This window comes from Mustela erminea, chromosome 1 (genome assembly GCF_009829155.1).
Source record: "Mustela erminea isolate mMusErm1 chromosome 1, mMusErm1.Pri, whole genome shotgun sequence".
NCBI lineage: Eukaryota > Metazoa > Chordata > Mammalia > Carnivora > Mustelidae > Mustela > Mustela erminea.
In genome coordinates this window covers 90,280,831-90,299,476 of record NC_045614.1, presented here as the reverse complement: position 1 = coordinate 90,299,476, position 18,646 = coordinate 90,280,831, and the positions used below count along the sequence as shown (strand labels likewise).

Genomic DNA, 18,646 nt, shown 5'->3' with positions numbered 1-18,646 from the left:
AGTGTCAGGGCACACTAAATAGCTAGAATTATGGTTCCGACCACATTATGGTTCACACTGGTCTAATTTGTTTTTAATCAGCAAGTATTCTTCTAATAATGTGAATAAAACGAATTTCATTCAAAAGGACACTTTTATAACAGCTTTTTAAGATACAATTCACACACCATAGAATTCACCCTTTTTAAGTATACAATTCAGGGGTTTTTAGCATATTCAGAGTTCTACAACCAATGCTGTTTTTAGAACATTTTTGTCATCCCATAAAGAAACCCTGTTAGCAGTCACTCCTCATTCCCACTCACTCCCAGCACCTGGCAACCACTAATCTACTTTCTGTCACTACAGATTTGCCTATTTTAGACATCTCATATAAATGAATCATACAAAATGTGGTCTCTGTGACTGCCTTCTTTCATGTAGCATGACATTTTCAAAGTTCACCACACTCTGGAATGCGTTAGTTTCCTTCTATTGTATAGATATACCACATTTTGTTTATTTATCAGTTGATGGACATTCGTGTTGTTTCTACTTTTTGGCTATTAGGAATCATGCTGCTTATAGCATTTGTATGAACATGTTTTTATTTCTCTTGAAATAAATACCTCCACAGCAAAAACATTTTAAAAGACACTGCCATTTTGAAATTGCTTTCTTCATTCCTACTACTTTTGTATTAGCAAAGTGGCAAGGGCCTCTATACTCTATGTAGAACACTCTTCCCCTGGACACCTACATGGTACACATGTCCTTCAAATCTGTGTTTAAATGTCACTTTTATAATGAGGCCTACCCTAACTATCCTGTTATAAATTGTAATCACTCTCCTCATTCTACATCTTCAATTCCCCCTGATTCCTGCTCTATGGCACTTTCACTGTCAATTTATTCAATGTGCAATTTATTACCCATCTAATCCTGCTACCATTATCAAGAGAGAAGAATTTTTGTCTGTTAAGCTAATTTATACACATATATCCCCAAAGTCTACAAGAGTTCCTGACACAGAATGGGTGCTCAATAAGTACTTAAGTGAATGAATGAAATGCAGCAACCCCACGGGAAATCCTGATGTCCACTTTAAACTTGATTTTCTAACAGGTACTCCTAAATAAGGTTTTGTCAAATCTTCTGGAAAAGCATCAACTCATTGGGGCGCCTGGGTGGCTCAGTGGGTTGAGCCGCTGCCTTCGGCTCAGGTCATGATCCCAGCGTCCTGGGATCGAGTCCCGCATCAGGCTCTCTGCTCAGCGGGGAGCCTGCTTCCTCCTCTCTCTCTGCCTGCCTCTCCGTCTACTTGTGATTTCTGTCTGTCAAATAAATAAATAAAATCTTAAAAAAAAAAAAAAAAAACAACTAAAAAGCATCAACTCATGCTCTGAGGAATAGGAGAACCACAAGTAACAGCAAGATTAGGGAAACCTTTAATGTTACTAGAGAGGAAATTACAGTCAACTGACATCTTCCTTTCTAATGTGTATGGAGACAGCTAAATATAGTCCTGACAGTTGGTGCATTTTGTTTGTTTTTTTCCCCCCTGGATTGTGTATCTGAGATGAAACAGACAGCCAACTAAGACTTATTAAAACCAGCAGACATTTTTCCTGGCTTCTAAATCATTTGCAGTAAACGACATTGCTGAAAAGAAACTTAGGTAGGATCTCTGAGAATATGCCAAAATAGTGAAAAATACAGGTCTACAGATGTTATCTTTCCCCTCATATACTACGACTGAAATATTGGAATAAGGGATTAAAAAAGGGGACACAAAAGGTGATGACCAATACTAAGGAGCGGAGTTTGGACTGCTAGACCATAACTTACCTGACTGACAGACTCTGTGCCAAGGCCTACCTTGGTACAAGAAAATTGTACAAGAAAATTCACTTGAGTGAAGGGTGACTGGTATCATTAAGGGACTTTAAATTTAAAATGAAGGTGAGAGAAAAATAATAAAGACTTTAAAATGAAAGCGCCAGGGGTGCCTGGGTGGCTCACTGGGTTAAAGCCTTTGCCTTAGGCTTCGGTCGTGATCCCAGTGTCCTGGGATTGAGCTCCACATCTGGCTCTCTACTCGGCAGGGAGCCTGCTTCCTCCTCTCTCTCTGCCTGCTTCTCTGCCTACTTGTGATCTCTGTCAAATAAATAAATAAAATCTTTAAAAAAAAAAAAAAATGATAGTGCCAAAGAACTTAAGAGCATGACCCCAGGACCACGGGGGGGGGGGGGGGGGGGGGGGCAGGGGGGGGCGTACTCCTAAAGATGACTTTGTAGGTATTGCTGATTTGGGAATACTTAACTCAAACAGATCTTTTAGGAGGAGAATTAAAACAAGTTTACATCAAGAAGGCTTATCTACAACTTTCTAAAGACCTAGGAACTTGGTGGTGATAAAAGCACCAGACTCCAGAGTTCTTAGGTTAGGACAGTTAAAGAAGAAAGAGAGAGATCTAACATACACATTAGTATAAAATTAAACTATTGGAAGATATACAAATGGCCAACAGGTATATGAAAAGATGTTCAATGTCACTATCAGAGAAATGCAACTCAAAAGCACCAGAGGGGGTGCATGGCTGGCTCAGTCGGTGGAGCACATGACTCCTGATCTCGGGGTTGTGAGTTCAAGCCTCACGTTGGGTGTAGAGATTGCCCAAAATTAAATAAATAAGTAAAATCTTAAAAAAATAAAAAGAGGCATGAGATATTACCTCACACCTGTTATGAGGGCCATTATCAAAACAAACAAAAACCCCAAAAGACAACAAGTTTTGGCAAGGATGTAGAGAAACTGAATACTGGTAGTGAGAATGCAAAATGGTATAGGGAGTATGGGAAACAGTACTGAAGTTCCTAACAATTAAAAATAGAACTAACATAAGATCCAGCAACAAAACTTCCAGGTATTTATCCAAAAGAATTGAAATTAGGATCTTCAAGAGTCAACTCCCATGTTCACTACAGCATTTTCTGTAAGAGCCAAGATATGGAAACAACTTCAAATCCATCAATGGATGAAAAAATTAAAAATTGTGGTATACGCACACAAAGGAGTGTTTTTCAGCCGTGAAAAAGAAGGAAATTTTGCAATATGCAACATAGGTGAACTTTGGGGGACATGATGCTATGTGAAATAAGTCAGCCACAGAAGGGCCAATACTGCATTAGTCCATGCTGTATTATATGAGTTATCTAAAATAGTCAAACTCATATAACAGAGAGTAGAATGGTGGCTGCCAGGAACTGGGGTGCAGTAGAAAGGGGGAGTTGCTAATCAATGGGTATAAAGTTTCTGCTGTGCAGGATAATTAAGTTGCAGAGATCTGCTGTACAGCATGGTGCCTACAGTTAACAATATTGTACTGCACACTTAAAAATCTGTTAAGAGGACAGATCTCATGTTAAAGTGTTCTTACCACAATAAAATAAAATTTAAGAAAATTTTAAACTACTAATTATGTGGCTAATAGAAGAAATACCGATGCAGATAACTATGTTGACAGAAAAAATACAATGTAAGATTAAAAAAGTACCTCAACTCTCTCTGGACATCAGTAGCTGTTCCTATGGCCAAAATCAGCAGATTTGACAATTATCTCTAACATTTTAGGAAGCAACAAGTGATACTGCTATTGTGCTTCCAAACCTGAATAATCACCACCAAAAAAGGCCAGTAAAATGGAAGTGCCTTTTTTGGAAGAAAACTACTCCTCTACCCAAAAAGCTTGCCTTCAGTCATATTACATACATGCAGAGGTATATCTGAGAGGTAAGAGAGGGAGGAGATACTCACCTACATAGCCAAATAAGGGGATAATTCAGTGCTATGTATTACTACTTTCTGCATAGCCTCATAATGGAAATCAGAATAATCCTTTTTTATTTTGAGCCCTTGGTAAAGATTATCCTGAAATTGGGGAGGCATGGTGACTCTAATAAAAAGATTTAAGTCATGTCCTGAAATTATGCAAAAACTAGGTTTCATGGAGTATTCATCACATGTTCATGATTAGGCCAGACCTTGGCTATGCGTTTATCCACCTACTTCATTTTGTCTTCATAACACCACTATGGTATAGATATAATGATATGGTATAGATATGATGATATGGTATAGATATGATGATATGATGATCTCCATTTTAGTGACAAGAAAACTATAGAGAATTTATACCACTCTCCCAGGTCACTACGGTAAATAGTTGGGCCAGACTATGGGTTCACTCTGCTTAACTCTACACTCTATGTATTTATCCTAGGCAATAAAACCTTCCCTCGAATTTAAGAACTCAAAATAAATTCATTCTGACCATGTAATTACAGGTTTATCATTTGACAGCACATTCCTAGATTAATTCAGAACTAGTACCAATTATTACCTTCACACAATTTCAAACAATGAAACAACCTGCCACACTCAACACAAGGCAAAAGAAAAAGAAAAGGCAAGGCACCAAGGCTGAATATTTCTGTCTACAGGTAAGCTTAAAAAATTTTTTTAAGCGGGGTGCCTGGGTGGCTCAGTGGGTTGAACGTCTGCCTTCAGCTCAGGTCATGATCCTGGTGTTGTGGGATTGAGCCCCACATCAGGGTCCTTGATCAGCAAAGGGCCTGCTGCTCCCTCTCCTTCTCTCTGTGTCAAATAAATAAATAAAAAGTTAAAAAAATAACTGAAAAGAAATTTTTTTAAATAAGTGCTCAAAACAAACACGACAGAAATTGTTATGAATATAGGATTCCAGAATAGCCTTTAAGGAGTTCAAAAACAGAAAAATACTACTTTAACTAACAATGAACTTTTAAAATAACCAGATTACTGAGATCTGAGGCTGGGACCTACTTCCCAACAGTGTTTTATATATATATATTTTAAAGATTTTATTTATTTATTCGACAGAGAGGGAGATCACAAGTAGGGAGAGAGCCAGGCAGAGAGAAGAAGGAAGCAGGGGGAAGCCCACTGTTAGTGCTCCCCGCTGAGCAGAGAGCCTAATGCAGGGCTTGATCCCAGGACCCTGAGATCATGACCTGAGCCAAAGGCAGAGGCTTACCCCACTGAGCCACCCAGGCACCCCTCAACAGTGTAATATTAACCTCTCCAAATTTTCAGGTAAATCTATTTTATATTCTCAATCAAACCTTAACCACTTTGTGATACAGTCATTTCACCTTATGAAGGCAACTGGTCGGGAAACTGCAGTAACTCTTTCAGACCATGAGGATACTCCTGGACACAGAAATAACTCACTAGTGGATAATGGCAATACACAAATATCAGAAAAATGCAGAAGAAACAGGATAAAATATTCTGTACTGAGTACGTATCATTCAAAGTGAGACTTGGAACAACCTCAAGAGAACCACTGGAAAATGAGTGAAGGCAAGTCTAGGGGGTCCACCAAGCACAGCATCCTTCAAGTGATGGTTTAATTTTTGAAACACAGACTTGGAAATAGTTCCTATTGCACAGACACCAGACCACATAAACATAACTAACAACTAGCACAAGAAGCTACATTAGTATACACACTAAACTAGTTTTAATATTCAATCTACCATCAGTGTAACTAAAGATGGTGAATTTTTTAAATGTTACTTATGGTTGAAGACAGATTATTAAAAACTGCCATTTACTGGCTGCGTAACTTGAAGAAAAGCTTCCTAAACTTCTTGGAATCATGGTTCATCTGAGAGAGAGAGAACAGTATTTGTAGCAAAGGGCTTTGGTAAGGAGTAAATGATATAAATAAAGGGGATGGTGTGATGCCTGGCTCGGAATAAGCACTAAAAATATTAATTGCAACCATAATAATGATTATTGTACTTTAAACATACTACTCTAGATACGAAATAGTTGTTTCATATCTCTCTATGATTACCTCTCTCACTCTCAGTCTTACAAGGCCCTGTAACCTCTCTTAAGGCATCTTGGGTAGGAAAGTTAAAATTATTAAATTACTTAATCCTAAGTCTTTTAACTTTTAATTTCAATCTTTGTAGTATTTATTCAATGTATATCACCAAAGAGTATCAGCTAGGATTTCTACCTTCAAAAGTACAGTGTTTTATTGCTTTAGTCAGTATTTGCAGTTTTTACCTGCTCATTCCAAGATAACTATAGCAATATAGTTATAGTTCTTAAGCTAGGTTGAATATAATGAGGGTGTCATTATTTTATTATCCCTTGTTATTTATTCTTTTTTAAGAAAGATTTTATTTATTCATTTGAGAGAGATACAGAGACAGAGATGGAGAGAGAGAGAGCACAAGTAGGGGGAGAGGGAAGAGAGAGGGAGAAGCAGACTCCCCACTGGGCTGGGAGCCTGACATGGGGCTTGATCCCAGGAACTGGAGATCATGACCTGAGCCGGCACTTAACCATCTGAGCCACCCAGGCATTCCTTGTTATTTTTTACAATTTTATCTTACCTAAAAAGGTTTTCAAAAAGAAATAAGTAAGGGCATCTGGGTGGCTCAGTCGGTTAAGTCCGACTCTTCATTTCAGCTCAGGTCATGATCTCAGGGTCGTGAGATATAGCCCTACTTCAGGTTTTGCACTGGGTGTGGAGACTGCTTAGGAGCCTCTCTTTCCCTCTCCCTCTGCCCCTCTCCCCACCAAGCCTGTGCACACTCCTGAACACACGCTAACTATCTCACTCTCAAAAATAAATGAATAAATGAAATGAAAAAAATAAAAAGGCATAAATATTATATATTTATATATATTTATATATTACTTATATATTTATATAAATATTTATATATTTATATATTATTATATTTATTGTTTATATATTATTTATATATGTTTATATATTATATATAAATATATATTATATATATAAGGTTAAGATACTCATGATAGATGCAATTTTTAAAAATTACCTTAAGTCAGCTGTAATCTCACATTTAAGCTTCTCTTTATTTCAACTTTATTCCCAACTTTATTCCCACAAAATACTATGATTTTTCAAGTCAATGTTACTTACTACATTTTAGATCACCTACTTAGGTGTCTGGAATCTCACTCATTAGAAGAGTACCTCTTTACGTGAAACCAACATATTTTTTAATTTATTTTGGTATCTACAAGTTAACTATGGTTTGAGAAACTTTTGGAAAAAAGAACTTCACTCCCTAAAAATAATCTGTGTCCCATTTAATATTTAAGTATTTCTCCATTAATATTTACATATTTCTTTAATAAGCTCCAGAAGTGTTTCTAAAATTGTTGCCCAGAGACAACTCTTAAGCAACCAGAATTCCCATTAATAGTGATGGAAATATGCAAAACTTCTAGTATCAAGCAGCTCAAGCATCAAGCAGGTAACTGCAATAAGTCATTTATAGGCACATTCTCTAAATAGCAATTATAAATAGCAATGAACTGTCCAACTAACAAAATGTCAAACTTGCCGCAGGAGATCTTGGTAGCAGCTGCCTAGTCAGCACTTGCCACCCTGCCAGTAGTTGAGACGTACCCAAATTAGCAAGAATTTATCTGTTCAAACTAATTATTGCTTAAATTTCATCTCCTTCAGGGCATCTGGGTGGCTCAGTTAAGCCTCTGCCTTTGGTTCAGGTCATGATCCAGGGGTCCTAGGATGGAGCACTGTCTCAGCAGGGAGGCTGCTTCTCATCCTCTGTCACCCGCCCCACCGTGCACTCACTCTCTCGCAGGTCTTCACTTACTTGCTCACTCTAAGTACATTAAAGAAACTCTAAAAAGAAAAAGAAATTTCATCTCCTTCATTTCTGTGTGTACCACTTCAAATTCTCAAAGATACACCTTTTTTTTTTTAATGAGAAAAACACAAATTTACATATTATTTGTAACTAAACACAATGAAAGTATCTCCGGTTTTTTAAGCTGCCTTTGCTTGTTCTCATTCCATACCTTATTATTATACCACCTACAGAGGGTTTTTTTTTTTTTTTTTTGCAACTTAGCAGTTCGTTCTTTTGAGAGAACTGTTCTAAGGGTTAAAAAGTCAAATTCAGGGCAACACAGGCAGTTTGGCTAGATTCACCCTGTTCAGTGAATTCCCTTGCTTCATGCTTTCGAGTAACATTTATGTTCTCACATTCTCTATTTATTACTGGCAGTAAAACTGGCAATCTATTTGAGATCATTTATGAATAAAATGAGACCAATCTTTCAGAAGACACGATTTTGACACAAAACCACAGAATGTGAGAGTCCACTAAGCAGAAGCCTACACCAAACTGATATGAAGCACAAAAAGCAGGCTGAATGGCCTCAACACCATGGGAACCCAGACAGATTACAGCCAAGCTATAAGCAAAAGAATCTGCACACACAGCAAAACTTAAGTGTATGTGCAAGTACTGTGTTTAAGTAAAAACAGAGTCCTCATTTAACCAGAGATGAATGCATGTACTCAGAAAAATACAGATCTTCTTTGACTTACTATGGGGTTACCTCCTGATAAGCCCACTGTAAACTGAAAATGCATTTAATACACTTAAATTACCAATCATCATAGCTTAGCCTAGCCTACCTTAAATGTGCTCAGAACACATTAGCCTACAGTTGGGCAAAATCATCTAATACAATGTCTATTTTATAACAAAGTATTGAATATCTCATGTGATTTACTAAATACTGTACTGAAAATGAAAAACAGAATTGTTGTAAGCATATCAGTTGTTCACCCTTGTGACTTTGTGGCTGACTGGGAGCCGCGGCTCAATGCCATTGTCTGCATCACGAGAGTAGGATACCACATAGCGCTGGCCTGAGAGAATATCAAAATTCAAAATACAGTTTCTACTGAATACATACACTTCCACCCCATTATAAAGTTGAAAGAGTTTAAGTCAAGTCATCATAAAGTTGGGAACCATCTGTGATACACTAGTGAGTAAAGAAAATGGCTTTAATAAAGGGTATTTGCCTTTAAAGCACACATTTTGCATGACCCACTGAGACGAATTTTTACACAATTACAACAACCTAGAGAGAGCAGATAAGATACTAATTTTTACACCTTGAATCTGTAACATAAAGAATTCTGATTTCAAATAATGAATTAAAAACATGAGTTTGTCCTGAAATGCATTAAAAAATAAAATGGATATATGATAAAGCAAGTAGTAAATGTTATTGTGAAAATCTCAGAGATAAGTGTAAGTAAGTGTAAGTAAGTACTATAAAGTTCTTCAACTTTGCTGTAGATGAAAAATTTATTTGGGGGGAAGAACTGCCTTTACCTTTATTTTCTGACCTAGATCGCCTACAGAAACCCTGTTTTTCTGCTCCATTGTAACACTACACCTGAAAATATGCTATACAGTCACATGATAGGAACAAATTTATTAATTTAATAGTTCCTCATACAGCTAAATCCTATTAAAAATGCTGGGGGAGGGAGAACCACTGCTAAAGCAAGGGCTAATCTGGAGTAATAACCAAAGAGAGAATCCCTTAATACTAGCTTTTTAAAGACCTACATTTATTTGTAAATGGATTCAAAATCTGAGTGAACTATATCACTATGCTAGTTGTTTCAAATAAAAAGTTAAAATATAAATAGCTGGGGCAACTGGGTGGTTCAGAGGGTTAAATCTCTGCCTTCAGCTCAGGTCATGATTTCAGGGTCCTGGGATGGAGCCCCACACTGGGCTTTCTGCTCAGCAGGGAGCCTGCTTCCCCCTTTCCCTCTGCCTGCCTACTTGTGACCTCTCTCTGTCAAATAAATAAATAAAATCTTAAAAAATATATAGTTAGTGATCCAATTTTAGATATCCCGTTGAAGCAAGCACAAAATATAAAGTTAACAGAACATTAATTTTTACCCAGATTAAAAATTTACAACTTAGATAGAATGTGCTGTGTATGGGGGAAAACTGATATGAACTTTAACCTTCTTTTTTAATTTTTAATTTTCAGCTTCATGTTTTAATACGTAACACAAGTAGAGGCAAAAGTATTTCCTTCTAAATAAGTAACAAATCAGTATGTGTAATGTGTATAATACCTAAGAGGTCTTTTTTTTTTTTTTTAAGTTTTTGTTTATTCATTTGAGAGAGAGAGAGCACAAGCAGGGGGAGAGGCAGAGGGAGAAGCAGATTCCTGGCTGAGCTGCAAGCCTGACATGCAGCTTGAGCCCAGGACCTGGAGACGATGACCCGAGCCGAAGGCAGACGTCCAACCATCTGAGGCACCCAGACACTCCTTTACAGGGGTCTTCAAACAGTTTAAAAAGGGGCATGGGGTAGCATGGGGTAGCTGTCATTAAGGACCTGCCTTCAGCTCAGGGGGGAATCTGCTTCTCTTTCTACCCTTCCCCCTGTTCATGCTAACTAATTCTCTCAAATAAATAAAATCTTTTTAAAAAAATAGTTTATAAAATAGATCACAGGGGCGCCTGGGTGGCTCAGTGGGTTAAAGCCTCTGCCTTCGGCTCAGGTCATGATCCCAGGGTCCTGGGATCGAGCCCCGCATTGGGCTCTCTGCTCAGCAGGGAGCCTGCTTCCTCCTCTCTCTCTGCCTGCTTCTCTGCCTACTTGTGATCTCTGTCTGTCAAATAAATAAGTAAAAGCTTTTAAATAAATAAATAAATAAAATAGATCACAAAGCAAAGTTTTAATACATCCTACCTTAGCTTTCTAAAAGCTCTGAAGGACCCACTAACTCAAGATAAATGTGGCTAGAGAAGAAAGCCAGTGATACTATCAAATTTCAGCTGACAATCATATATCCAAATAATTGTCCAGAAGTTGTAATACTGAAACCTTTGCATTGTCTGCCACATCAAAATGAGCTTTTAAATACTTCCACCACCACCAGGTAGGGAAAATAATCTAAGATTCATCTCCCCATTCTTTCCAATGAGAAATCAGATACAGATTCATGAAATAAAGGGCAAGAGATTCAAAAGCAATCCCTAAATCTGAAGAAACACTTTTAATAGTATCTTAATCGGGGGAGGGGCAAGCATAAATACCACAGCAGTTAATTTTGTTGGCCATTCCTATTCAATATAAATATTGAAAAAAATACGTCTTTACATTTTTATCACATGTATTTTATTATCTCTGTATTTTATTTTATTATCTCTGTATTTTATTTATATTATCTCTGTATTTTATTACACATGTATTTTAAATCTCTGATTTCATCCAAGAGAGTAATTCTTACTTTTCACAGCTGTCGTAACACACACACACAAGTTTTTTTCCAAGAAATATGCATGACTATGACTTTTCTTTACAGAACTTAAAAATGCTGAAATAGTCACCTAAAAAACCCAAACAAATGTGTTCATTTAAGCAATCCTGTGAAACCGATGCTAATAATCATTTACATAGGGTACACATTCCTGAAAATTTTTAGACCTAATTTCTATTTCATCTTTGAAGCTAACCTGGCTCATGAAAGAACAAAATGTACTAGTTCAATAAGCTCTTCTTTAGCTCACGAACAGGTAATTATTAATCTTCCTCTATTACACGAAAGAGACCCTAATGGGTAAGAGATTTTCGATTGCCATGTTTTAACTTGTTGCTGTTTTTTCTATCACTGTAGTGAAGGCATAATGGAGAACTAAATTTCCTAATCATATTGCAAATTCTACTTAGAGGAAGTTTTACAGTAAGCATCCTAGTAGGCAAACACACTATTAAAAGATAAGGACCTTAGGCTACTACAATTTCCCTTTCACCCAACACAAAACAGCAACATGTAGGTTTCTTGACTCTTTCTGAAATATCCCTGTTATTCCAAACTCTGCCATAGTTCTTCAGATTTTAAAGAAAACCCCAATCTACCAGTTAACTAAAAAAAAAAAAGAAAAAGAGGAAAATTCCACTTTTAAAATTAAACCCAGCACATCTATGGTTGGGGGGAGGGAATGGCTTTAATCTGCTCTAAGATTTGCTAAACATCCAAAATACATTCTGTATCTTAACTAGAAATTTGAGGGGGAGAGAAACCTCAAAGCACTAGATGACTAAGAATACATGCCTGAAATTCATGTATAAGAATTTAAATTTTATTATAATTAGCATAGAATTTATGAAATATTGGGAAAATCTCCTATATTCATAACTTTATCAATCCTTCCATTATGTTCTGGCAACTACACTTGACAAAATTAAAACAAATTAATTATTTTACATTGCTTCCGGGTTTTGTTTTTGTTCACCAAAGATCAAATTTTTACTCATCAGCTTCACAGAGGTATTCCTGATGGCCATGCACTAAATATGTGAACTCTGCTTAGGCAGCGTGGTCTACTTTTAAAGGCAATTTAGAATGCTGCAATAATAAAATCCCATTGAATGTAGATTTTGTTGTTGTTGTTTTAAAGTTTTATTTATTATTTATTTGAGAGAGAGAAGTGTGTGTGTGCCTGGGCAGGGGGGAAGGAGAGGCAAAGGGAGAAGGCAGGGAACCTGATGCAGGACTCAATCTCAGGATCCTGAGATTATCACCTGAGCCAAAGGTAGCTACTTAACTCACTGAGCCACCCAGGTGCCCACCTTTGTTGTTTTAGAGATCACTTCCTCATAAGCAGTCCATAAAAGTGCAAGTAAAACTCAAATATGCAAGCTGTTGAATAAAGTTAAGAGCCTGTGAAAAGAACTACTAGCAAATTATGTTTAGCTTTATTGATAAAATAAAGATTTTACTGAACACTTAGTCTAAGTTAGTAAAGAGGATCACAACCACGTTGGTTTAAGTTACTACAAAAATATTCCCAAATCAGTGATTCTCAAAGGAGTTCCTCCAATTAGAAATCACTCCATACTGCAAGAGATGTTACTGATTGGCATGTGCTGACCAAGTGAAAACTGCAAAAGCATAAAGATGTGTTGAAAACTAGTGACTATAATTTTAAAGATGCTATGATTCGAAACACTAGAGTAGGGGCTCCACGGTGGCTCAGTCGGTTACAGGTCTGCCTTCAGCTCCAATCATGGTCCCTGCATCCTGGCATCCAGCCCCACATCAGGCTCACTGTTCAGAAAGGAGTTTCCTTCTTCATCTCCCTCTGCCCCTCCCCTCCCCCTCATGCTCTCTAACAAAGAAAATCTAAAGGAAAAAAAAGAGAGCAACACTACAGTAGTCCCCCCTATCCTCAGGAAATCTGTTCCAAGACCCCCAGTGGATTCCTGAAACCACAAAGTACCAAATCCCATACAGACTCTTACCCTGTATGTACGTACCTGTAATAAAGTTTAATTTATAAATTTGGTATAGTGACATATTAACAGTAAGATGAAACAATTTTAACAATATACTATAATGTTATATGAATGTGGTCTCTCTCAAAATATCTTACTGCACTATACTTAGCCTTCTCCTGATTTGAGATAAAATGCCTATGTGATGAGATTATATGAGTAAATAGCACAGGCACTATGATATAGCATTAGGCGACTACTGACCTTCTAACACTATATTAGAAGGATCATCTGGTTCTGGACTGCTACTAACCTCATGTAACTGAAACTATGAAAAGTGAATAAAGGGTGACTACTGTACTATGATTTAGTGAATGGGGCTAGATTCCCCTCAATGTACAAGACAGTCCCACAGGTTGAAATGCCCTCAACTGACTTTCAAATATCCAGTTAGGCATTAACATAGGTAAAAACCTATTTATAACCAATCCCAATTTTAATTCTGTATTAAATATAAATCACAAAGTACATTTTGTAGAGTTTAATAGGCATATAATTTTCTAGGAATGAACAATGGAGAGATTATACTTTGAGTCCTCTTGGCTTTTGTTTGACAGTTGTATTTTGTCTTCATTTTTGAAGAAAATATTTTTGCTGTTTTTTGCTTTTGGTACAATTGTCACTCAACTGTCTTCTTGTTTGAATGGTTTCTCTGCTTCAACTCTTTGCTCCTCTGTATAGGTTTCTCTTTTCTTTGGTTACCTTCCTCTCTGTCCCTTGTTTACCTCAGTTTAAATACAATGTGCGCTTTGAGTTTGTGGGTGGTAGTGGGGGACAGTATTTATCTTGCTTGGTGTTCTCTAAGCTTCTGGATCCATCGTTTGATGTCTGACATTACTTTTGGAAAATTTTCTATTATTTCCTCAAACATTTTAGTAGTTCTTCTACTCTGTTCTCTCTTCTGGGATTCTAATCATTTATATATTAAAATGTTTAACACTATCCCTAAGCTCTAGGGTATTTCGTTTTGTTTTAACTTTGTGTGTCAGTTGGGTAATTTCTTCTACCATTAATAAATTCACTGATTCTTTCCTTGGCTATGTCAGTTCTGGTAAGTCCAAAAGCATTTTTCATTTACTGTGTAACAATACCTCTAGCCTTTCTTTTGATTCTTACACTTTCTATCAGCTAAAATTACCCATCTGATCTTACATATTATCCACTCTTCAATCTTTAACATATTATAGTCATTTTAAATTCCCTCGCAGATAACAGCATCTGTGTTAATCTAAGTGTTCTTCTGATGATTGCTTTCTCTAGAAAATTTTTTTTTTGCCTTTTATGTATGCCTTATAATTTTCAGTTGAAAGCTGGACATGTACAGAACAGCAGAGACTGAGTAAGTAAGTAATTCTGTGACTGGAAATGGGCACGTCTTTATTTTGGTAGGTCTTTAGTGCAAAATTTGTGTTAATCTGTTTAGGAGTTGAGCTGGATTTATGATTTGCTGTTGCTATGGTTATTCTCAGTGTACCACAGGCTTCAGAAAATCTACAGAATAGCTGGTGCCTATGGCAGGGGGATGGTTTACTAAAGCAATGTCTATCTGATTCTTTGTGCTATGCCTCTTCGCATGATATTGTTCCTAGTAATATTATGCATTCACTTGTTATTCAAAACTTCGTATAGTGGCAGGGGGCTGGAAAGAGTCTCTGCAGTTCTGATTAAGGTTCAGTCTTAGGGATACTCTATATCCCTGATCTCAGGGGTGTGATCTTCTTGTTCCTCCAGGCTGCAGTTTTAAGCTAAGTGCTCCTCCCAGAGAAGATTCTCTCCCCTTTTCTTTCATTACCAGCTCAATGAATGCTCACCAACAGGCCAGCAGAGATGCCCTGCCCTTCACAGATAAATGTTATTGTTCCATAAAAGATACAAAGAAAGAATAAGAGTTTTGTGCCCCTTTTGAAAGCTCTGCTGCTTTTCCATTCCTCTAGATCATTACCACAACAGACACTCCCCAGGGTTCTTTCCAATCTTTTCTAAGAGCGCCTAGTGAGTTTGGAGAAAAAGCTTGGAAGAAGGTGCACTCAGAATTAGCATTCATCAGCTAGTCAGCTATTTTAGCTGAACTCTTCCTACCAATGTCCTGTTCTGTCCCATGAACGTTACGCTGAATTCGTGTATACCCTCTCCTTAAAAGACTGGCCAATGGTTGGCTCTGTGACCTCTGTTCTTTAACAGTTCTCAAAAAAAGAATTTAAAGTGAGTCCCATTGTTTTTTGGTACAACAGTGAGAGCAAGCCTTCTTTTTGACCCAGGACCAAAGTCAGAAGGTGGTGATATTATTTAAAATCTCCAGGTAATAGAGCAGGTATTACAAATTGTTTGGAATAAAAAGGGAGTCTTATTGGGTTTAATGAAGTTGGGAAACACAGACTCAAAGGATTTCTTTCAAAACAACTGCACTTTAACCACTGCTAAATATGACAGTCAACATTTAGGCCTAAAACTATTAGCAACCAAATCTTTGCTATAGTTTATGTGCACAGCCTTACCTCTATCTTACTAAAAATTAGTATCTCAGAGAAGCAAGGGAAGGGTAAGTGCAATGAAAATCACCTGTGTAAACAGACCTGGTTAAGGAATAGATCCAAATAAGTTAAAACAGATCCTCTTTTTATTTCAATTGTAATTTACTATCTGCTAAGAACCAGATTCCACTATCAACCTTTCTACAAACTTAATAAAGCCAGCATTGTTATAGTTCACCTCAGCAACTACGTTCTATATATTTGTGGATAAAGTTTAATTCTTACCAATAACTCCCGCTTTCCATGATTCCATTACTTTTGAACTGATAATGTTCATATAGTTTAGTCTATTTACTACTGTCACTTTAGAAAAAGAGAACACCCATTGCCTCCCAGTGGAATACAAACAGTGGTATTTTCCATGATATGGACTATAGACTTAAGGTTCCTGATATTCCTATCTCTTAATAACCCTCTAACTATTCTTTTCCTCCCTTAATATGTTCTACTTCCTGTTTTCAAACTGGGAATACAGTGTAACATTTTCTAAACAGGACTTGTGATATTAATAATAGCCAAGTTTGAGATATAACTACTTAAACAGTTTCATATTACATTTAAAATGTTAACAAGGTTTTAGGTTATATGCTAAATTCAGTCAAAAAATTTAGGACTTTCCAGAAACCAAAGAAATGTGAATCAAGTTTTTTTTTTTTTTTTTGGATACCGAATTTCTGGAGAGTTTTTGAAATCTCCCTTTTTAAATTTTTTAGGGCAAATCCTATTTCATATTCACATAGACTCAGAATATTGATAATCACTACAAAACCTGACCACTGTAATTTCCTCGAACTTTGCAGAGGGTACTTTCAAACCTAGAAACCGATCAGATCCAGAAAGTAAAAAAGAAAATATAGCAAGAAAGGCAATCACAGGGGCAAATCCTGAAGAAATATTCTGAAATTTTTTTCGAAAGACATCATACTCCACGAGGCTCAAAATAACCCTACAGTGTAAAGCCCTTCATAGAAGAGGTAAAAGCATAAGGCACAGGCCCTCCTGTTTACAAGAAATCACAGAGAGTAAAAGGGAAAAGAAGGGAAGAGAGAAATCATCACTTTGGGAGATTACAGCCTCATTAGGGAGAGATTTTTTAACCCCCGCCCCCATAACTGATAAAGAAAACAATCCGAAGACATCAACTGATAAAGAAAACAATCGCAGGACACTCTACAATAAGAGTTCACGGGAAGGCACTCTTCTTAAGTCTAATAAGTCAAATCTGCGTTTAACCGCCACTTCACTGAGCGTCTGATACCTCACCCATTCCAAAGACCATATTCAGAGGCAAAACCACAGCAGTGAAGGAAAGGCCACTGAAAAGAAGCTCCCCTGCAGGAAAGGAAAAACTTGATTTTGAAAAAGGGAGAGGCTGAAAAAACGACGCGGGTGCTCCCCATCTCCAAACGAAACGAAACAAAGCTAAGCAAAGAGAGTCAAAGTCTACACCGGACGTGTGGGGGAAGAAGGGTCGCGGACCCCAGGAAACAAGAGTTGCCGGCAACCAGTAGAAAGTGTGTTCAGGCCAGGAAGCTAGAAGGGAACCCTGAGGGCGGAGCCCAGAGAGGAATAAGGGGTGTGTGGGGCTAAGGATGTACAGTGGGGATCTAGGGACCATGGTGGGTATAAAACGAAAAAACAATCCCAAAAAAAGGGGTGGGGCTGAACAAGGCAGTGCCCAGGGAGAATGTCACTTGGTGCCAGGGGGGATCCGACGGGAGGAACCAGACCAGCAGCCTTGGGGGAGGGTAATCTGCTCTCCTTAGCAGCTGGGGGCTGCGGCGGCCAAAATACCACCCCTCTTTTTTCCTTGTCCTTAGCCCCCCAAGTCCCCGTGGCGTGAGGAAGGGGTAAAGCAGAGCCCCAGAGGCCGGTGCCCGGAGTGGTTTACCTTCGCGGGAGGCTGGAGAGGCTCCAGCCCGAGCTCCTCCCGCCGCCGGGTCTGCGTCCGGAGTGAGATGAGGCGCCCTCCGGCCTCTTCCCCCTCACCACTTCCCCTTTCCACTGTCGGGGCCCTGTAGCTCCGCTGCCGCGGGTTCCTGGTGCCGCGGCGGCCCGGGCTCCCCGCCCCCTCCGCCTCCTCCCTCTGCCTCTCAGAGGCTCACTCTGGAGGCCGCCATCTTCACTCAGGCTTTCAGCAACCGCGCTCCAATACGCCTGCGTCGCCACCGCCCAGGCTGTCACGAGACCAGGTCAGCTGATTTCAACTCTTCCGCCTTCTGTCCCGCCCTTCTACCCCCGCCCTACCCCGCACACATTTCTCGGCGTTCCCGGTCCCATTTGCCCGCTTTCCGAGAAATTCCGCGTTCTGTCGGCCCGCCCGCCCCCAGAATTTACACATGCGCAGAGTGACGGGGCCGGCTGTGGGATCCGGAGTCCACGCAGTGCTGAGGAAGGCCCGCCCCGCAGCGCGCGCGCTCACGGGTGAAGTCACGCCCCTCCGGCGTGTTCTCCTAAAGTCACGCCCCTCGGCGTGTGGCTCCGAGTCCTGCGGGAGGCTGTGCTGTGTGCCGGTTCTTTGCACTGCTAATCCCCTGGAGTTCTGTTTTAAAGCCTTTCCCCCGCTTCGGCCCCGACTTCAGATGCCTTGGAATATCCGCGAGGCAATCCGAAGGCTCAGCCTGCTACCCGGTTTGGCTGGATTGCGAGCCAGCAGGCTCACCACTACTGAGACTTCCAGAACGACAGTTGAGGGTTTAAATTTTAGTTGGTCTGGGAGGTCGCCCAGACTAAAGCTTGGGAGATGCCTACGGCTTGTCGTCGATGGGAATGCCAGGAAGATAATACTGGTAGTTCCATTTATTGTCTAATGATCGATCGCATCCTAAGGGTTTTATTTGCATTAGTTAAACCTCAGCTCTAAAGTAGGAATTATTCTCATTTTGCAGATAAATTAAGGCA

At 38.8% G+C, this 18,646-nt stretch overlaps 1 protein-coding gene across 2 annotated transcripts in view; it reads right to left on the bottom strand.

Moving 5' to 3' along the window:
- Positions 1-18,075, bottom strand: part of DNAJC13 (DnaJ heat shock protein family (Hsp40) member C13) — a 124,108-nt gene extending 106,033 nt beyond the window's left edge. For both annotated transcript variants that reach the window (XM_032333156.1, XM_032333163.1), the window contains exon 1: positions 17,637-18,075. The gene's annotated coding sequence lies outside the window, so the exon portion shown is untranslated. The remainder of the gene's footprint in view (positions 1-17,636) is intronic.
- Between the last annotated feature and the right edge of the window lie 571 nt (positions 18,076-18,646).